A 19,757-nucleotide genomic window follows, 5' to 3' on the forward strand; every position below is an offset into this window, starting at 1 on the left:
GGGCCAGCCCCCAGCCCAGCCCAGCCCAGCCCGCGGAAGGCAGGGATGCAGGAAGAGAGCCCTCACAGCCTCCTTTGGTCCAGGGTGTCCCAGAAACGGCTCCGCCCGCCCGCTACAGGCTCCGTCTCCCAGCGGGGCTAGCAGTTTGGGGACAAGGGGGAGCAGGCTTGGAGGGAGCCCCTACCTGCCGGGCCATATTTCCTCCTGGTTATTCTCTTTCAAGCTGGACCTTTAACTCCTCAGAGTGGTGCCTGGCCCAGGAAGACATGAATGAGTTGCAAGTAAGGGCAAAACCAGAGCCAGCTTTCATTCATAGGCTGCGTGAGGTTCACGGGGTTGACGCCCCCTCCCACCCTCACCCCCGTGCGTCCTCCCCAGATCCGTACAGAATAAGCACAGCCACCCCCCCTCCCCCCATCCCATTGCCCCGGGGGTCATGGAGGTGGGTGGCTGGGAAGGGAATTCCCCCAAGTCCATGGGGTTTTCATATAAGAGACATCCGACTGTGTCAGACCCCAAAAGTAAACCCGGATTCGGAAATGTGTCCAGACGATCAGGCATTGCTCTGTTGGGTTGTTCACATTTGAGGCCACACAGATCACTATAGGTTCCCATCCTGTGGGGGCACATTTTCCTGGCGTTCTGACTCTTTGGGGACATTTTGTTTTGCAAGCGTATAAAGGTTTGCTACCCTGGTGTGGGGGGAGATGAGGCAGCATTCCTGCCCCACAGCTCTAAGGGAGGCTTTTGTTTCTACCACCTCCTCAGGACCTCGCGCCCCCTGGGGGTCCTGCCAGGACACCCCTCGCCCCACTCACCTCCTCATTTTTTTTTAAAAAAATTTGATTTTACTTTTAAATTATTTTTTAAAAAATATTTTTATTGCCCTAGCTGGTTTGGCTCACTGGCTAGAGCGTTGGCCTGGGGACTAAAGGGTCCCAGGTTCGATTCCGGTCAAGGGCATGTACCTTGGTTGCAGGCACGTCCCCAGTAGGGAGTGTGCAGGAGGCAGCTGATCGATGCTTCTCTCTCATCGATGTTTCTAACTCTCTATCCCTCTCCCTTCCTCTCTGTAAAAAAATCAATAAAATATATATAAAAATATTTTTATTGATTTCAGAGAGGAAGAGAGAAGGAGAGAGAGAGAGAGAAACATCAACGATGAGAGAGAATCACTGATCGGCTGCCTCCTGCACGCCCCCTACTGGGGATGGAGCCCGCAACCCTGGGCATGTGCCCTTGAGGGGGATCAAACCTGGGGCTACTAGACACTCTTATCCACTGAGCCAAACTAGCTGGGGCTAAACAATTGATTTTAGAGAGAGAGGGAGGGAGAGAGGGAAGGAAAGGAAATCATAGATTTGTTGTTCTGCTTGTTGATGCACTCATCGGTTCATGCTTGTATGTTCCCTGACCAGAGATCGAACCCGCAACCTTGGCGTATCAGGACGACGCTCTATCCAACTGAGCTCCGGCCGGGGCACCTCCTCCGACTTAGACAGAACATCTCCCGCTCCTCTCGTTCTTGTCCCCACAGTTCCCGAGCCTGCTCCGTGCTGCGTTCCACATTGGCATCTTTTTTTTTTTTAAGTATATTTTATTGATTTTTTTACAGAGGAAGGGAGAGGGATAGAGAGCCAGAAACATCGATCTGCTGCCTCCTGCACACTCCCGACTGGGGATGTGTCCGCAACCAAGGTACATGCCCTTGACCAGAATCGAACCTGGGACCCTTCAGTCCGCAGGCCGACACTCTATCCACTGAGCCAAACCGGTCAGGGGCACATTTGCATCTTTAAGTCTCCCCTGCTCTTCTCCTTTGCTCCCCACACCCGCATCCCCACCCTCACCTGCCCCAGGCGGCGCTCCATCTTCATGCCCTGCTTGAAACCCTCCTTCAAATCCTAACACATGACGTTCCCCAAAATCTAATCTTTTTTTTTTTAAATATTTTTATTGATTTCAGAGAGGAAGGGAGAGGGAGGGAGAGATAGAAACATCAATGATGAGAGAGAATCATGGACCGGCTGCCTCCTGCACGCCCCACACTGGGGATCGAACTCGCAACCCTGGCATGTGCCCTTGACCGGAATCAAACACAGGATCCTTCCGTCCGCAGGCCGACGCTCTACCCACTGAGCCACACCAGCCAGGGCCCAAACTCTACTCTTTTGCACTGTTTGTCACAGCGACTTAGCTCAAGAACCTTACAGTGATTTCCCGTTATCCCACCCTCCCCCCCCAAAAAAAAACAATCAAACCTCACTTCCTGTGCAGTTTCTAAGACCCCCTCTCCATCTGTCCCTGCGGGCCTTCCCAGGCTCCTCCTGGATGGCTCTCCCACCCAAGGCCTCTCCGTTAGGTTCAAACCTGAATGGAAGGCCTTTGTGTGTGCACAGGGTGACCCCTCCCAGACCATCCCAGGCCCTCCCGTCTCCTTCAGGGTGATGGTGTCCTCCCTGAATCCCCATTCCCGGAATGCTGGGCCCCAGCGCCTGAGGGGAAGGGCCATGTCTCGGCCCTCCGTGGAAGAGTGTCCGTGGTCAGTGCCCCTCCCACACTCTCGCTGACCTCTCTGCTCGCCTCCTCCCACCGCAGTGGCTGTTTCTCTGTCCCCCGGGGCCTGGGCACTTGCTGTTCGTCTGGAAAGCTCGTATCCACGTTATCTGGTCCCTCTGCCTCTGGTCTCCCACTGAGGCCCTTCCCGCCCTTGATTGAAACTGCACCTCCACCCTGGCTGGTGTGGCTCAGTGGTTGAGCATCCACCATATGAACCAGAAGGTCACGGTTTGATTCCCAGTCAAGGCACATGCCTGGGGTTGGGGGCTTGATCCCCAGTGTGGGGCGTGCAGGAGGCAGCCGATCCATGATTCTCTCGCATTGATGTTTCTATCTCTCTGTCCCTCCCTCCCTTCCTCTCTGAAATCAATACAAATAGATTCAAAACAAAACAACTGCACCTCCGCCCTGGTGGTGTGTCTCAGTTGGGTGGGTGTCATCCTGTTCACTGTAAGGCTGCTGGTTCGATTCTCAGTCAGGGCACATGCCTGGGTTGCGAGCTCGATCCCTAGTAGGGGGGCGTGCAGTAGGGAGCTTGTAGGAGGCAGCTGATCAATGGTTCACTCTCAAATCGATGTTTTTCTCTCCCTCCCTCTCCCTTCCTCTCTTTCTAAAAATCAGTATAAAAAATCTTAAAACAAAACAAAAAACAAGCCCTGACCGGTGTGGCTCAGTGGATAGAGCACCGGCCTGAGGACTGAAGGGTCCCAGGTTTGATTCCGGTCAAGGGCATGTACCTTGGTTGCGGGCACATCCCCAGTAGGGGGTGTGCAGGTGGCAGCTGATCGATGTTTCTCTCTCATCGATGTTTCTCTCTCTCCCTCCCCCTTCCTCTCTGTAAAAAAATCAATAAAATATATTTTAAAAAACCCACAAAACAAAACAACAACAACCAAAAAACAAGCACAGCTTTTTTTTTCCTTCTTCACAATCTCACGGAGGGAAGAGTCATTCTTACCGTAGGCCTTGGCAGCCTCAGCATACGTTTTTTTTCTCCCCTCATTAAGTCGAGGACTTTCACCTTTCCACTTCCAAGGAAGCACTTTATGGCGTCTCCCTGGCCTCTCTGAATTGCCAGCATCACCACTCTTGCACTTTGGGGCCGTGATTAAGGAAAATAAGGGTTATTCGATCGCAGGCGCTGTGACACCGAGACAGCCGGGCTCAGAACAGAGGCTCCTACGTGATTAACAGGAGGGGCGAGCCTCCGGGCAGAGACGCTGCTGGAGACAGCGATGTGAGTCACCTCCCAGGTGGGATGGAGCAGGACAGCATGAGGTTTCATCACAGCACTCAGCAAGGCCTGCAACTTAAAACGTGTGTGTGATTATTTCTTTCTGGGATTTTCCTGTTTCCTATTTTCAGACCACAGTTGAATGGAATGAAACCTTGGGTAAGGGGGGAGTTACCCAAACGAATTGAAAGCAGGGTCCCAGCAGGATATTTGCACACCCATGTTCATAGCAACCTTATCTATATTCTAGAGCAGCCATGGGCAAACTACGGCCCGCAGGCCGGATCCGGCCCGTTTGAAATGAATAAAACTAAAAAAAAAAAATGACCGTACCCTTTTATGTAATGATGTTTACTTTGAATTTATATTAGTTTACACAAACACTCCATCCATGCTTTTGTTCCAGCCCTCCGGTCCAGTTTAAGAACCCATTGTGGCCCTCGAGTCAAAAAGTTTGCCCACCCCTGTTCTAGAGGCACGATGCACGAAATTTGTGTGAGGGGCTTGGTCCTTGCAGCCCCAGCTTCATCCAGAAGGTCATCCGGAAGGACGTTCGGCTGTCCGGTCTAATTAGCATATAATGCTTTTATTATCCTATGTGATAAAAGGCCAATATGCAAATTGACCAAATGGAGGAATGACCGGTTGCTATGATACACACTGACCACCAGGGGGCAGATGCTCAACACAGGAGCTGCCCCCTGGTGGTCAGTGTGCTCCCACAGGGGGAGCACCGCTCAGCCAGAAGCCAGGCTCACGGCTGGCGAGCGCAGCGCCACCGCAGCAGCCCTAAGGACCCCTTGGGGGATATCGGACTGCTGGCTTAGGCTCTAGCTAGAGTGGGCCTAAGCCAGCAGTTGGACATCCCCTGAGGGGTCCTGGACTGCGAGAGGGCGCAGGCCAGGCTGAGGGACACTCGTGTCCCCCCCCAACCCCCCCCAATGCATGAATGTCGTGCACCAGGCCTTTAGTTATAGATATAAAAGGCTAAGTGACCGATTGTCCAACCGACCTACCGGTACATATGACACGCACTGGCAATCTAAAAATAAACGTTGACTCCGCGCAGGTGTGATACATATAAAGCTCTCGCTGGTGCCAGTCACACGCGTGTGTTTCGATCTGTCGTTGTCGATTGTGAATTTGATTGACACTTCCATTAGAGAGAAAGGGCGAATAGCGATATTCAACTATTCTAATTAATTTCCTTTCAATGTGCACGAATTCATGCACCGGGCCACTAATTCACAATATCCAAGAGGGGGCAGCGACCCAGGTGTCCATCAGGGGATGAGTAGATACACAAAATGTGGCAGGGTCGTCCCAATGAATCTTCTTCAGGCTTGAAAAGGAAGGGAAGGCTGACACATACAACATGGATTTAACTTTCAGGACATTATGTGAAGTGAAATAAGCCAGGCACACAAAAAGCAAATCTTGTAGGATTCTACTTACATGAGGAATCTAGTCAAACTCATAAAAACAGAAAGCAGAATGGTGTTGCCAGGGGCTGAAGGGAGGGAGGAATAGAGAGCTATTATTGAATAAGGATAGAGTTTCAGTTCTGCAAGATGAAACGGTTCTGGAAATCTGTGTGGATGTACTGAGTCCTGCTGAACTCCGCACTCAAACATCGTTCGGGTGATAAATGTTATGCTGCGTCCTTTACAATGAAAACTAGAAGATACGTTTAAAGATCAAAGAAAAGGGAATATGTAGCTTTGGGGAGAAGCAAGTTAAATAAACTGGGGCTCTGTAATAGGGCCGTTATAAAATGTTTAAAGTATGTCTACAGTATAAATTCTGTAGCTCAAATATGTTCTTGCCACCCACCACCTCCCAAAGCATTGTCTCCAAAGCCGCCCACCATGAAGGCCAAAGCTCCCAGCAAGACTGGGTGTCCCAGCACCCCAATCCCTCCACCAGACCTCCCCCCATGCTCACGTGAGGAGTCACAAAGAAGGCCTCTTGCCCTCACTGGTTTGGCTCAGTGGACAGAGCATTGGCCTGCGGACTGAAGGGTCCTGGGTTCAGTTCCCCGTCAGGGCACATGCCCGGGTTGTGGGCTCGATTCCCAGTGTGGGGCGTGCAGGAAGCAGCTGATCCATGATTCTTTCTCATCATTGATGTTTCTCTCTCTCTCTCCCTCTCCTTTCCTCTTGAAATGGATTAAAAAAAAAAAAAAGGTCTTTTCACCCGCTTTTCTAGTTGAGGTTTATTCCAGAGCAGTGTTGCAGCCATGCTGACTCAGAACCCAGCCCATTTCTAGAGCACCAGTAACGGCTTCCTCCCCCTCCACCCACAGGCAGAGGAACAGAAGCTACTGCCCAGCTGTGCGTCTAGACTTCTGAGGAATCCAGAACACAGTCCTGGAGCTGGGCCAGTTGTGTCTATGACTCGGCCACTCCCTGCGCTGCAGATGGGAAAGGAGATGGTGACAAATCGCCCTGCAGCCCGGGTCACAGTCGTGTGGCTGTGGGTCTCCCTCCTGGCCCTGCGGCTCTGCTCAGACCCACACGAGCAGCCACCGTCACCTCCGCACACAGCAGAGGGACGCAGATGACACTCGGGTCACCCGGCCGTGAGAGTGGCGAGAACCCTGAACCTCCACGCGGTGCCCTCGCCAGGGCGGGCCCTGCCCCACCTGCTGGAGCAGCCGAGCGAGGCCAAAGTCCTGCCCCTGGGGCGTGTTCGGGCGTCACCCTGAAGAGGCTGAAACGGATCCTTCAGGGAAAACAGCAGCTCACGTGAACCAGGGCCTGTGTGTGCCGGGCACCGTGCTGCCTGCGGGCATCCCGTCCTCATAACCACCCTGAGGTAGGTCGTACCGTTGTCCCCATGTGACAGGTGCAGGACTAGGCTCCAGAGCAGCCGTGGGCAACCGGATCCGGCCCGTTTGAAATGAATAAAACTAAAAAAAAAAAAGACCGTACCCTTTTATGTAATGATGTTTACTTTGAATTTATATTAGTTCACACAAACACTCCATCCATGCTTTGGTTCCGGCCCTCCGGTCCAGTTTAAGAACCCATGGTGGCCCTTGAGTCAAAAGGTTTGCCCACCCCTGCTCCAGAGTGAAGCCACACAGCTGCCTAAGGTCTCAAAGCTATGACGTGACAGGGACAAGCAACGAAGGGGCTCAAAGGTCTGTATGACCTGAGCTTCCGGTGACCCCAGTCCCCCAAATCGCCCCCTTAGGGAACAAGGAAACGGGTTGGGGGTGAAATTTGGAGAAAACCGAGCCACCATGGTGATTATCGGTCAAAGTGCCTGAAGGGGCAGCTGCCAAGGGCGGGCTCCCTCATCACTGCCTGTGCCCCAGCCCCACCCCCGCTGACACGCAGACCCTGCTCCCGGGCGGCCTTGCTCTTTTTTTTTTTTTTTTTTTTAAATATATTTTTATTGATTTCAGAGGGGAAGGGAGAGGGAGAGAGAGAAACATCAATGATGAGAGAGAATCATGGATCGGCTGCCTCCTGTACACCCCACACTGGGGATTGAGCCTGCAACCCAGGCATGTGCCCTCGGCTGGAATCGAACCCGAGACCCTTCAATCCGCAGGCCAACGCTCTATCCACTGAGCCACACCGGCCAGGGCCAATTTGATGTTTAAGGGGGGCAATTGGAGAATGAGTTATGAACCGAGAATTTTTTGCATTTCATACGGTTCCAGGGGCCTCACGTACAGTCTGTAGATATATATTGTGACGTATTTATGCATTTCAGTTCTCTATTATGTTTTGAAGTTTTACTTGCTATTTTTTCGTATCACTTCATATTATTATTATTTTAACAATTTCTTAGCGATTTCTTCCTCAGTCCTTCCACTGTCCTCTCGTTCTTTCGTTTTTCTCTGTCATGGATGCCATGTTCTTTGGAAGCTTGTTTAGACCAAGTTCATGGCCTTTGAGGTTTCTTCCACGCGAATAGAGGCTCACTTTTTGAATAATAAGAATTATATGTCACGGGGTGGGGGTGGGGGCATCAGGATGTTAGAGATGCTTAGGTGGGGTGTGGCCACAGAAAGGTCGGGGACCACTGCTCCAGGGGAAATGTTTGAGAATATCAGGGTCACACACTACGTCATTGAATCAACCTAACAACACAGTGGCATTATGGGATGGGCGTCTTGATTCAGCGTGTGGATTCCTCCCCCACATTTGAGTCCATCTTTGTTGTGTGAGTCTTGGGGGGAGCCTGGGCTTCACTCTCAGCAAGAGGCTTAAAAGACCAGGTACACGTCTCACCTGCCCCCACAAGTGGGGTCTGGACACATACCTCCAGAGCAGGCGACACACAGGTACAAGGTCATGAATTCATTCTGCTGGAGCCTGCAGGGACCGGGTTGTGTGCTGCCCATGGCCGTGATACCCGGGCCAGCCTTCCTTTGGCTGCGTCCTGCTCCCCTCCTTCCTGCCCGTGTTCTGAGCGCGGTCCCTCCCTGGCATGTGTCCGAACTACCCAGCATCCTCCTGGCACAGTTGCTCTCTGCTTCAGTTGCCAGAGAGAGTTCCTCGGTATCTCAAATTAGAGGCTGTTCTCTCGATGTTCTAGGGGAGGACGCGGAGGCCAGGATACTAAGTGCAGTACCACTGTGTGCCGGGCTGTGGACAGGGGGCCGTGGGAGGGGGGTGCCTGGGGGCAGCGGGGAAGGCTTCACAGAAATTGCACGAGCTGAGGTTTGAGGAGGCGGAATGGCTCAGGTGTGGCAGGGGTGGCCTGTTCTCCTGGCGGCTGGAGCAAAGGTGCAGGGAGACCACGATGAGGACGCCTGAGGAAGAGGCGGCAGCCACCTCCGGAGGGGCCTGGCCTGCCTTGGGCAGGAGTTTGGATTTTGGGACAGGCTTCCCAGTTGTAAGCCACAGAAGTAGACTTTGGCTGATTTCATCAGAAAAGGGATTCAGCCCTGGCTGGTGTGGCTCAGTGGATAGAACGTCGGCCTGTGGACCGAAGGGTCCGGGGTTCAAATCCGATCAAGGGCACATGCTGGGTTGCAGGCTCAATCCCCACTATGGGGCATGCAGGAGGCAGCCAATCAGTGATTCTCTCTCGTTGTTGATGTTTCTCCTCTCTTTCTTCCTCTCTGGAATTAATAAAAATATATTTTAAAAAGAAAGAAAGAAATACCCAAGTGCTGTTTCCAGGAGAAGCTAGCAACCCGTGAGGAAAGTGAATGGAAAGGAGACGCTGGGTGGGACGTGGGGACGGGCAGAGTTTGCAGGGCCTGGGGGCAGCCCCGCTGGGCAGGTTTAGAGTTTAAGAAAATGGCCAGTGAGTCATCCCCTAATGGGGTCACTGAATTGAGGGACATAAGTGCACCTCCCAGGGTGAGAGGCAGAGGTGGCTGAGCAGGAAGAGCCGAGGGAATGCAGGCAGGAGAGGCACCTGCAGAGAAGTCGACAGCGAGCTGGAAAGAATCAGAAGCGGTTCATGTCATTAAAAATAAAAAAATAGAGTATAAATATTTCTCTCTTGGACCGAGACCAGCACAGCTAGAGAGCAGACGACGAGTCCTGAGTAGGGGCGACGGGGGATTGAGAAAAAGAAAGGGACAGACACAGAGACAGTAGGGAAAGCTGGGACCGGGTGGGACACCTGGCCCTCTGATGGAGAGACAGCGACCCAGAGCTGGTGCAGTGCGTTTATTTTACACAGTATGATTCCAGGGAGTTTTACTAGAGTTTAAGACAAAGGAAATTATGTGAAATCATGGTTAAAGATCAAGCTGTAATTCTTCATTCTTGTGGCTTCTTTATAATTGTCACTCCTGGCCGAGCCCGGATAATGGCGCCCGTTCCTTGCGCCTGGCTGAACTTAGATAATGAAACCCACCCCTTGGCACCCGAGCTCAGGGTCAGGCTGACAACCTACCTGCCTCTGGCACGGTATGTTTCCAGGTCGTGGCTCTGCCAACGCCATTGGACTCAGCTAACAATAATCAAAGAAATGCTCATGTGCCTTCCCAGGCGCTCTCTACAACAGAGCCCTGGGCAGGAGGCTCGGTTGGAGCGTTGTCCAGTGTGTGAGTGTTAGGTGGGCGAGTTTCCATGGAGACTGGGGAAGCTGTGGCATTCCCTGCCCACCTCTCTCTCCTACCTTTGCCTCCATCATTTCACGCAAGGCACGCAGTCTCACCGCGGCCACGCCACGGAAAGACAGGGTCCCGGGAGGTCCGCAGGCCCCGTGCCCACCAGAAAGTTATGGGCTCGATTCCCGGTCAGGGCACAGACCTAGGTTGTGGGCTCAATTCCTCGTCAAGGCGTGTACGGGAGGCAACCAGTCGATGTTTCTCTCTCGCTCCTCGGTCTCTCTCTCTCCAGGAGGGTGCGGTCAATATTGGTAAATGGTGCAGAAGAGTCACATAGGATAAGCAGCGGAACGTCCACTGGGTTTGACCTTTTGAAGGTCACTGAGGGTTCTTTCTATATTCTTGTCCCATATGTCAGTTGCAGCTGTTCCCTCCCCCTCTGTGGGTGGTCTTGACGATTTCCCCGATGGCGTCGTTTGACAAGCAACGTTTTCAATGTTGACGAGGTCCACGTATCTCTTTTCTTCTTCGGCCGCTTGTGCTGTTGGTATCACTGTAGTTGTGCCTGTTTCATACGTGCCCGTCCTGTGATTCCCACGGGAAGGGAGTTACTGGGGGAAACTCATCTGACCGAAGTGAATATAGAAAAGTCCACAAAAGAATCCTGACTGCGGAGACATCTGTCCCCGAGGGCGGCCCCGGCCGGTGCTCGGGGACGGGCTCAGGGTGGCAGAGAGCTCGGGGGGTTGTGGTCCCCCAGAAACTGCTTCCCGGGCTCGCGGTCCCGTCCGGCGGTGGCACTGACGTTCCCTGCCACGCACTGGGCTGCCCACGGGATGTTCTTTCAGGGAGCGATGCATCTGACCGGTCGGCTCCTGGCAGAAACCTTAGGGACCAACAGATCAGGAGACGGTTTCTAAAACCCTCATTTCCCCCGAGAAGTGATACCCAATCCCTGATATGGATTTCGTTCTCTTTGGGGGAGAGAATGCCCAGCATCCGGAAGTGTGAGCGTTAGGTGGGCAAGTTTCCATGGAGACTGGGGAAGCTGTGGTGTTCCCTGCCCACCTCTCTCTCCTACCTTTGCCTCCGTCATTTCACGCAGGGCACGCAGTCTCACCGCGGCCACGCCACGGAAAGACAGGGTCCCGGGAGGTCCGTAAGCCCTGTGCCCAACCCAACATCCAGGGAGCCCGGCTTTCTGTCTTTTTCAGCATCAAATAAGAATCAGAAAGAGTAATTTCTTCTCGGGTCAGAAACATCCTATATAATGTCCACAGCCACGGAAATGCTCTCACGCCCACTGACTCTGTGGGATGGAATTGGCCCATCTCATGGACCCTCCTTCCCACTAAACAAGTCACCTTCGGGCTTTCTGGACGGCAACTTCCCCAGCGGGGGCCCTGACCGTGTGGAGACGGCTGCGGAGTTCTGAGCTTCGTGGCCTTGATCGTCCATGACTCACAGCGTCCCCTCCCCGGTGGGTGGCCTGAGCACGCTCTACAAAGCGGCCACTGAACCGAGGACTCCTCTGGTGTTCGGGTAACCGGGGTTCCTGTGGCCGCGTCTCGAGACGCTGTGGGTTGTTACAGTTGGGTGAGGGGTGCCATCCAGTGGCCAGGGCCCAGGGGTGCTGCTCAGTGTGCCACGGTGCCAGGACTGTCCCCCCAACCCCATGAACTACCCAGCCGGCTGCATCCTGCCGAGATTGAGAAACCTCACTCCGGACTAAACAGGTGCCTCAAGTTCTAGGTGTGTGCAGGTTCTAAACCTCCTTTGCTTGTGGCTTCAGAGCAAGCTGGGAGCTCGGGTCTCATTTCATCTTCCAATGAAACACTTTATTATTATTTTTAACTGTGTCTTTATCGATTTCAGAGAGGAAGGGAGAGGGAGAGTGAGCGATAGAAACATCCGTGACGAGAGAGAATCATGGATCGGCTGCCTCCTGCATGCCCCCTACTGGGGATCGAGCCCGCACCCCGGGCTTGTGCCCTGATGGGGAATCAAACCGTGACCTCCTGGTTCATAGGTCGATGCTCAACCACTGAGCCATGCTGGTTGGGCAACAAAACACTTTAAAACTGATATTCGGGGAGCATGTGCTTTGTGCTGGTGGGGCTCCTTCACAAAGAGGGTCCCAGGAGCTCCCAGGCCTGTGTCCAGCTCTGAAACTGGGGTGGGACTTCGAAGGTGAGCCAGCGGAGACCTGGCCGGTGCCTGGGGGCTTCGAGTCCCGGACCCTTCAACTCTCCTGACTGGTAAGAAAGTTCTTAGTTTAGAGGGGGCATCACTGCAGGCCTGGGTAGGCCCCTGGTGGGGCCCAGAGATGCCTTGGAGAAGACTCAGACCTGCATGGCCACACGAGAGCTTCATTTTCCTCTTAATCTAGATCTTGAGCCCCCATTCTGGCTGGTGGCAGAAAACAGACTCGCGGGGAGCGTGGACCCTTGCTCTAGGCCAGTGGTTCTCAACCTTCTGGCCCTTTAAATACAGTTCCTCATGTTGTGATCCAACCATAACATTATTTCCGTGGCTACTTCATCGCTGTCATGTTGCTACTGTGATGAATCGTCATGTAAATATCTGATATGCAGGATGGTCTTAGGCGACCCCTGTGAAAGGGTCGTTCGACCGCCAAAGGGGTCGCGACCCACAGGTTGAGAACCGCTGGTCTAGGCAGTTTTCTGAGGCAATTACCCGAGGCGGCCACACGATGGCAGCCTTGCCCAAACCAAAGCCCCGTGTCCCAGGCCCGCAGCCCCAGGTGGGTGTCCCCAGCAGTGGGCTCTTAGGTCTTCCTGCAAAAACCCCAGGGAGGCCTACTGGGTGGGGCTTTTAATTGCGGCTGGAAACTGCACTTTGCAAGGGAAAGACCGGGCCGTGCAGACGGCTCATGCCTGTCTGTGTGTTGATTGTTTTCACTGTGGGACTAGCTTGCCACTCCAGCCCCGGAATTTCAGTGACGTGTAAAGGCAGATAACACAGTTGACACTCGTTCTTAAGAGGGTCGCAGATGTCGGTCTGCCTCTCTTTTGAAGGGAAAAAAACATTTGGCTTTCACTGCAAGTCCAGACGTTCAGACAGATTTTTTTTAAAAAAATATATATTTTATTGATTTTTTACAGAGAGGAAGGGAGAGAGATAGAGAGTTAGAAACATCGATGAGAGAGAAACATCGATCAGCTGCCTCCTACACATCTCCTACTGGGGATGTGCCCGCAACCCAGGTACATGCCCTTGACCGGAATCGAACCTGGGACCTTTCAGTCTGCAAGCTGACACTCTATCCACTGAGCCAAACCGGTTTCGGCAAAGACAGACAGATTCTAAATGCCCCTAATTTCTTCAACCCCATAGGCATGCCAGTAAAGCAAAACAAAGCAGTCCTGGTGTTGCTCAGTGGTTAGAGAGGGTCGGCCTGCGGATGGAAGGGTCCTGGGTTCGATTCCGGTCAAGGGCACATGCCCACTTTTGATCCCCAGTGGGGGGTGTGTAGGAGGCAGCCAATCAGTGATTCTCTCTCATCATTGATGTTCCTATCTCTGTTTCTCCCTTCTTCTCCGAAATAAATCAAAACAAGACAAAATCCAGAATCTGCTAAAATGCACTCCATCTCCATTTGCTGCTGTTATAGTGGGGCCTTGGGGCTTGCTCACTCCCAGGCCCCTCCTAGGGTCAGGTCCTGAGCCCCGAAGTGCCTGGGGCACTGCTGCACGGGCCCTGGAGACCCAGGAACCCCAATCCAGCGCCCCCTTGAGGCCCCCCCCATCGACACTCAAGCCGAATAGGCTCAAACTCTGTCCGGATTTTGGCCTTTGTTTTTCTTTTTTTAAAATATATTTTATTGATTTTTTACAGAGAGGAAGGGAGAAGGATAGAGAGTTAGAAACATCGATGAGAGGGAAACATCGATCAGCTGCCTCCTGCACACTCCCCACTGGGGATGTGCCCGCAACCAAGGTACATGCCCTTGACCGGAATAGAACCTGGGACCCTTGAGTCCGCAGTCCGACGCTCTATCCACTGAGCCAAACTGGTCAGGGCGGCCTTTGCTTTTCTTAATGATGCGGCAGCGGTAGCCACTCGTGTTAGCTGGGCAGCTCGGAGGCCGCGTCGCTGCGCAGTGACCCCAGAGGAGGTGGGGGGACCACGTTTTCCCAGGGATGGAAGATCCTGGGTCCCGGCGACGCGCGCACATCCCTGCCGCCGCCCCGCGCGGCCACTAGATGGCGCTGCTGCACTTTCCTGCGGGCCCCGCTGTGGGGTGTGCAGGTTCCCGCCTCCCTGCTTCTAGGGGTCCCACCAGCGTCCCCATTGTGAGCCGAGGCCTCGTTCACTGAGGTGTCTGAGAAATGAGATGCAAGCTGGGAGGCTGTGACCGGAGGGAATGCAGACTGGGATTGTAGCAGGAAAGCCCAGTAGGACTCTCACATGTCTCCCTCCCAGGGCACTGCCCCCTCCCCCCACCTACTCCCTCCCCAAGGCAGAATTCCCATCACAGGCCCTGATAACAGGTGGCAGCAGGCATTTACTTCTTGGGGGCACCTCTAATCTGCTTGCATCCTTCTTGCTCTTTTTAAAAAGTATATTTTTATTGTCTTCAGAGAGCAGAGAGAGAGAGAAACGTCAGTGATGAGAGAGAATCATGGATCTGCTGCCTCCTGCACACCCCCTCCTGGGGATGGAGTCGGCAACCCTGGGCATGTGCCCTTGGCCGGAATCGAACCCGGCACCCTTTAGTCTGCAGGCCGACGCTCTATCCACTGAGCCACACCGGCCAGGGCTTCTCTTGCTCTTTTGTGTGTCTGTGGATCAGTTCAGCCATGGCAGCTAAGGAGAAAGAAACATCAGATTGGCCGGGGACCTGCAGAAGGACCCCAGACAGAGAGAGAGCAGCCTGAGGGTTTTGAGGAATCAGCTCTCTCCTCAGCTCCAGCGTGCTGTTGGGTCAGTCCATGCGGTTTACCTGGGCTGGGGATTCTGTTTATTTCCTCCCCAGCTTCTAGAGATACAGTTGCCCCGTGAGGCATCTAAAGAACAACCCTGACCACGTTCACTCCTGGCTTAAAACCCGTCTCACGCCCTCGCTCAGTGACGGCGAACCTTTTGAGCTCAGCGTGTCAGCATTTTGAAAAACCCTAACTTAACTCTGGTGCCGTGTCACATATAGAAATTTTTTGATATTTGCAACCATAGTAAAACAAAGACTTATATTTTTGATATTTATTTTATATATTTAAATGCCATTTAACAAAGAAAAACCAACCAAAAAAATGAGTTCATAGGTTCCCCATCACTGCCCTAGCTGGTGTGGCTCAGTGGATAGAGCATCAGCCTGCAGACTGAAGGGTCCCGTGTTCGATTCCAGTCAGGGCACATGCCTGGGTTGTGGGCTCAGTCCCCAGTAGGGGGCGTGCAGGAGACAGCCGATTGATGATTCCCTCTCATCATGGATGTTTCTCTCTCTCCCCTCTCCCTTCCTCTCTGAAATCAATAAAAAATGTTTTAAAAAAACAACAGCCAAAAAACCCATCCCTGTCTTCCCACCAGGGGCTGGTAGAGTCCAGCTTCCTTCTGTGATGCCCCAGACCCTCTGGAACTAGCCCCCACCCAGCCCGCTTCTCTGGGCTGCTCTCACTCCCACGCCTCGTTCTAGAAGGAAACATGCCTCTTGCTGTAATCCTCACACCGGGCAGCTCCGGGTTTTGGCACCTTGCTCATGCTCCCGTCTGGCAGGTGGGGGAGGGGGGGCGGGGGGACCCGGGAGAAGGGAAGCAGCGCCGTAGGGGCCCCTGTGAATGTGAGCCCCCAGAGCCCACAGGCAGCTCCAGGGGCACCGGACTTGCCCCCTGGCCAGGAACAGGAGTCCGCAGGCAGCTTTATGTAGGCCTCCGAGGACGGGCACATATTGGTTCTGAACCCAGCTTGCTAATTAAACTCCCTAATGATCTTGACCTGGAAAAGGAGGTCCTTTCCCGAGTCCCCTATAAGCCTGGAGGAGCTGGGGCAGAGGGGGGTGTGGGGGCAAGAGGGGGGGGGTGCCACTGCTAACAACACCCAGCCGCCCGACAGAGGAAGTGTCCTGGGAGGAGTACCTGCTGCTCTGTGCATTTTCAAACCCGTTTCCAAATTAGGGAGAGAAGCATTTGTCCGCCCCGTGCACGGATCTAAATTCTTGGAGCCCCTCCGTCCTATTCTTGCTCAATCAAGACGGGCAGTGTTGTGCCCTAGCCGGTTTGGCTCAGTGGATAGAGCGTCAGCCTGTGAACTGAAGGGTCCCGGGTTCAATTCCAGCCAGGGGCCCGGGTTGCAGGCTCGATCCCCAGTAGGGGTCATGCAGGAGGCAGCTGATCAATGATTCTCTTTCATCATTGATGTTTCTATCTCTCTCTCCCTCTCCCTTCCTGTCTGAAATCAATAAGAAATCCTATGTAATAAAAGGGTAATATGCAAATTGACCCTAAAGGTTGAATGATGGGAACAACCGGTCACTATGACATGCACTGACCACCAGAGGGCAGGTGCTCAATGCAGGAGCTGTCCCCTGGTGGTCAGTGCACTCCCACAGGGGGAGCTCCGCTCAGCCACAAGCTGGGCTGATGGCTGCAAGTGCAGCAGTGGTGGTGGGAGAGGCTCTTTGGGTCTGGGATTTAAGGATGTCCCAGGCAGCTCTAAGGATGTCCAACTGTGGCTTAAGCCTGCTTCTGGGCCTAAGCCTGCAGGTAGACATCCCCCAAGGGTTCCTGGACTGCAAGAGGGCATGGGTCCAGCTGAGGGACTCCCCCCTCTCCCAAGTGCATGCATTTTTGTGCACTGGGCCTCTAGTGTGTGTGTGTATGTATATGTGCGCGCGCACACACACACACACACACACACATATATACATACTAGTCGCCCGGTGCACGAAATTCATGCATGGGGGGTAGGGGTGTCCCTCAGCCTGGCCTGTACCCTCTCCAATCTGGAACCCTTCAGGGGATGTCCGACTGTGGTTTAGGCCCTATCCCTAAACCGGCAATCAGACATCCCTCTCGCAATCTGGGACTGCTGGCTCCTAACTACTCACCTGCTTGCCTGCCTGATCACCCCTAACCACTCTGCCTGGCAGCCTGATTGCCCCCGAATGCCTCCCCCCTGCTGGCTTGCTCGCCCCCAACTGCCCCCCTGCTGACCTGCTCACCCCCAACGCCCCCCCCACGCCAGCCTGATCACCCCCAACTGCCCTCCCCAGCCAGCCTGATCACCCCTAACCACCTCTGCCTTGGCCCTGCCACCATGGCTTTGTCCGGAAGGACGTCCGGAAGGTCTCTGGGAAGGTCTCCCAGTCTAATTAGCACATTACCCTTTTATTAATATATATATATATATATATATATATATATATATATATATATATGAAAAGAATGAATTGAGTCCTGGCTCTTTGGGGGTGTACATAGATTTCCCCAAAGTTTGCCCTGCCCCTCATCCTGAATGGCTCGGGGGCGGTTGTCCAGCAGGGACAACAGACAGAGCCCTGTGACCACACGCTCCGCGCTCGGCTGGGCTGATGTGTGTAGAGCCGGCGTGGCGGCTCCGGGGGGAACATGTAATTCCCGTGTATGAAAAGCGCGGACCAGGGTTGCTGTGTCCGCTGCTTGTTTTTGAAAGCCCCCACAGGCCACGCCACATTTCTGGGTCAGAGGGGCTATCGATTACCTGTCAGGGCCCGAGGTGTGGGTAATCAATAACACCAACCTACAGGAAAGGTGGCCTTGAGAGCAGAAACCCCATCACGCACACCCTCCCCTGCGCACCCTCGGGTCTGTAAGTGCTTTGCGGGGAAGCAGCACTCTCCAAAGTAGAGCCGCAGACGCCCCGAATTCTGGCAGTGCCCCCCCCACCCCCCAGGCTGAGACTTTGGAGATGACCCCGTAAGGGAACCCAAGCCAGTGTGTCCGCTTGGTCCCCAGGTCTTTAAACAGACATGGGACACACAGCGGTGTGCGTGTGCATGTCCCTCGCCAAATTCTGAGCCGTAGCATCTTCCCTGGGGAAGGGAGATGAAGAATGATTTTGTCAGAGGGTCCCTAGCGCCACAGCCTTAACCTTTGGCTAATGTGCAATCGGGTGCTCAGAGCAAAGCACTTAAAAAACTCCTGCAAAATCCACGTGATGGATGAAGGGCGGGTGACGGAGGAGGCCGGCTGTGCTTGGATCCGCAAATGACGCTCCCCACACGGATGGCTTTCTTTCTGGGGGGAGGCGCCATGGAGCGCAAAGGCCGCTTCTCATTGTGTGTTTGCCGGGGCGGGGGCGGGGGCGGGGGCGGAGGATAGGGGGTCCAGGGTTCGTGTGGAGAGGAGCTGATGTCCTAACAGCTGCCCTGGCTCTTGTGATCACCTCCCAGCAGCCAGTCCCCTTCCTGCATCCCAAGGGGCCCTGATGTGGTAAGTGCGCCCTCTGCCGTTGGCAGGTGGAACTGCAGCTGGGGAGCCAGCAGGTAACCATCTGTCCCCCTGGTGGCAGAGCTGTGTCCAGAGGTGTTTGGGGTCTCCCACGTGGAAAGTTCCAGAGCCCACGGCGAGAGGAGGGTTTTCTCTGGTGCAGAATAAGAACAGCCTGCCTCCCGCCCACCTGTGCGACCTGCCGCCTGGCTCCCGCCCTGCCTGATGCGGGCCTTTCCCGTAGAGCCGGGCCCAAGCCGAGTAGAAACAGGAACACGGTGACTAACGATGAAATCATTGTAGGATTCAACTCAATTAACTCCCAGTAACCCTTGCCGTGTGCTCGGTGTCAGCCCTTGGTCCTGCCCAGCCGCTAACTATGGCTGTCCTTTGAAACGGAAGGAGGAGCTGATGATGCCGGGCGTGGGCCTGGTGCTCTGCAGGGCACACACCCTGAGTGCGGCCGGAGAGGGTGCCTGTGCCCAGGGTCCTGGGTGCACGCGGGTGGGGGCAGCCCTGGGGGACAGTGCGGATGGAGTTGGGGAGCCTGCACCTGTGCTGGGTGTCAGACCACGAGTGCTGGCTGGGGACACGGCTTCCCCTGGCTCTGATGGGTCCCTCCAACCCTTTAACCTTGGACGCGGTGCCTGTGTGGGATGAACCGTGTCCCTCACCACATTCATAGGTGGAGTCCTGGCCCCGCTACCTCAGAACGGGACTGCACAGCATGGGCAAGGGACCTTGACCGGGATCGAACCCGTGACCCTTTAGTCGGCAGGCTGACGCTCTAACCATTGAGCAAACCGGCCAGGGCTGTTTAGCTTTCTTAAGAAAGACACCACACTTTCTTTGTTCCTTCTCTATCCCCCAATACCTTGCAACATGTTTTTTTTTTAATATCTATACTAATAAATAGGTAATATGCTAATTAGACTGGGAGACCTTCTGGACGTCCTTCCGGACAAAGCCATGGTGACTTTGTGTGTGTGTGTGTGTGTGTGTACATATATATGTATATATATATATATATATTTTATTGACTTCAGAGAGGAAGGGAGAGGGAGAGAGAGATCAAAACATCAATGATGAGCCCTGGCTGCTTTGGCTCAGTGGATAGAGCCTTGGCCTGCAGACTGAAGGGTCCCAAGTTTGACTCCAATCAAGGGCACATGCCCGGGTTGTCTGCTCGATCCCCAGTAGGGGGCGTGCAGGAGGCAGCCAATCAATGATTCTCATCATCCATGTTTCTATCTCTCTCTCCCTTCCTCTCTGACATCAATAAAAATATATTTAATAAAAAACAAAACAAAAAAACATGCCCTTGGCCAGAATCGAACCTGGGACCCTTCAGTCTACAGGCCGTTGCTCTATCCACTGAGCCAAACCAGCTAGGGCATTGCAGCACATTTTATATGATGGGGGTGATTAGTAAATATTGCCGACTGATTCACTGGGGAGAGTGGTCCGGTTGTGCCCTCTGGAAATGTCCAGTAAGCCTCATTGTGCGTTT

At 53.8% G+C, this 19,757-nt stretch overlaps 1 long non-coding RNA gene across 1 annotated transcript in view; it reads left to right on the plus strand.

Annotated features, from left to right (window-relative positions):
- The window catches only part of LOC308535748, a 1,003,266-nt gene that overhangs the window by 112,870 nt on the left and 870,639 nt on the right, over window positions 1–19,757 (plus strand). Inside the window, exon 3 of the long non-coding RNA XR_013997295.1 lies at window positions 6,099–6,610. This is a non-coding gene — a long non-coding RNA (uncharacterized lncRNA). The remainder of the gene's footprint in view (window positions 1–6,098; window positions 6,611–19,757) is intronic.

This window comes from Myotis nattereri (genome assembly GCF_964212035.1).
Source record: "Myotis nattereri genome assembly, chromosome: 21".
NCBI classification, from domain to species: domain Eukaryota; kingdom Metazoa; phylum Chordata; class Mammalia; order Chiroptera; family Vespertilionidae; genus Myotis; species Myotis nattereri.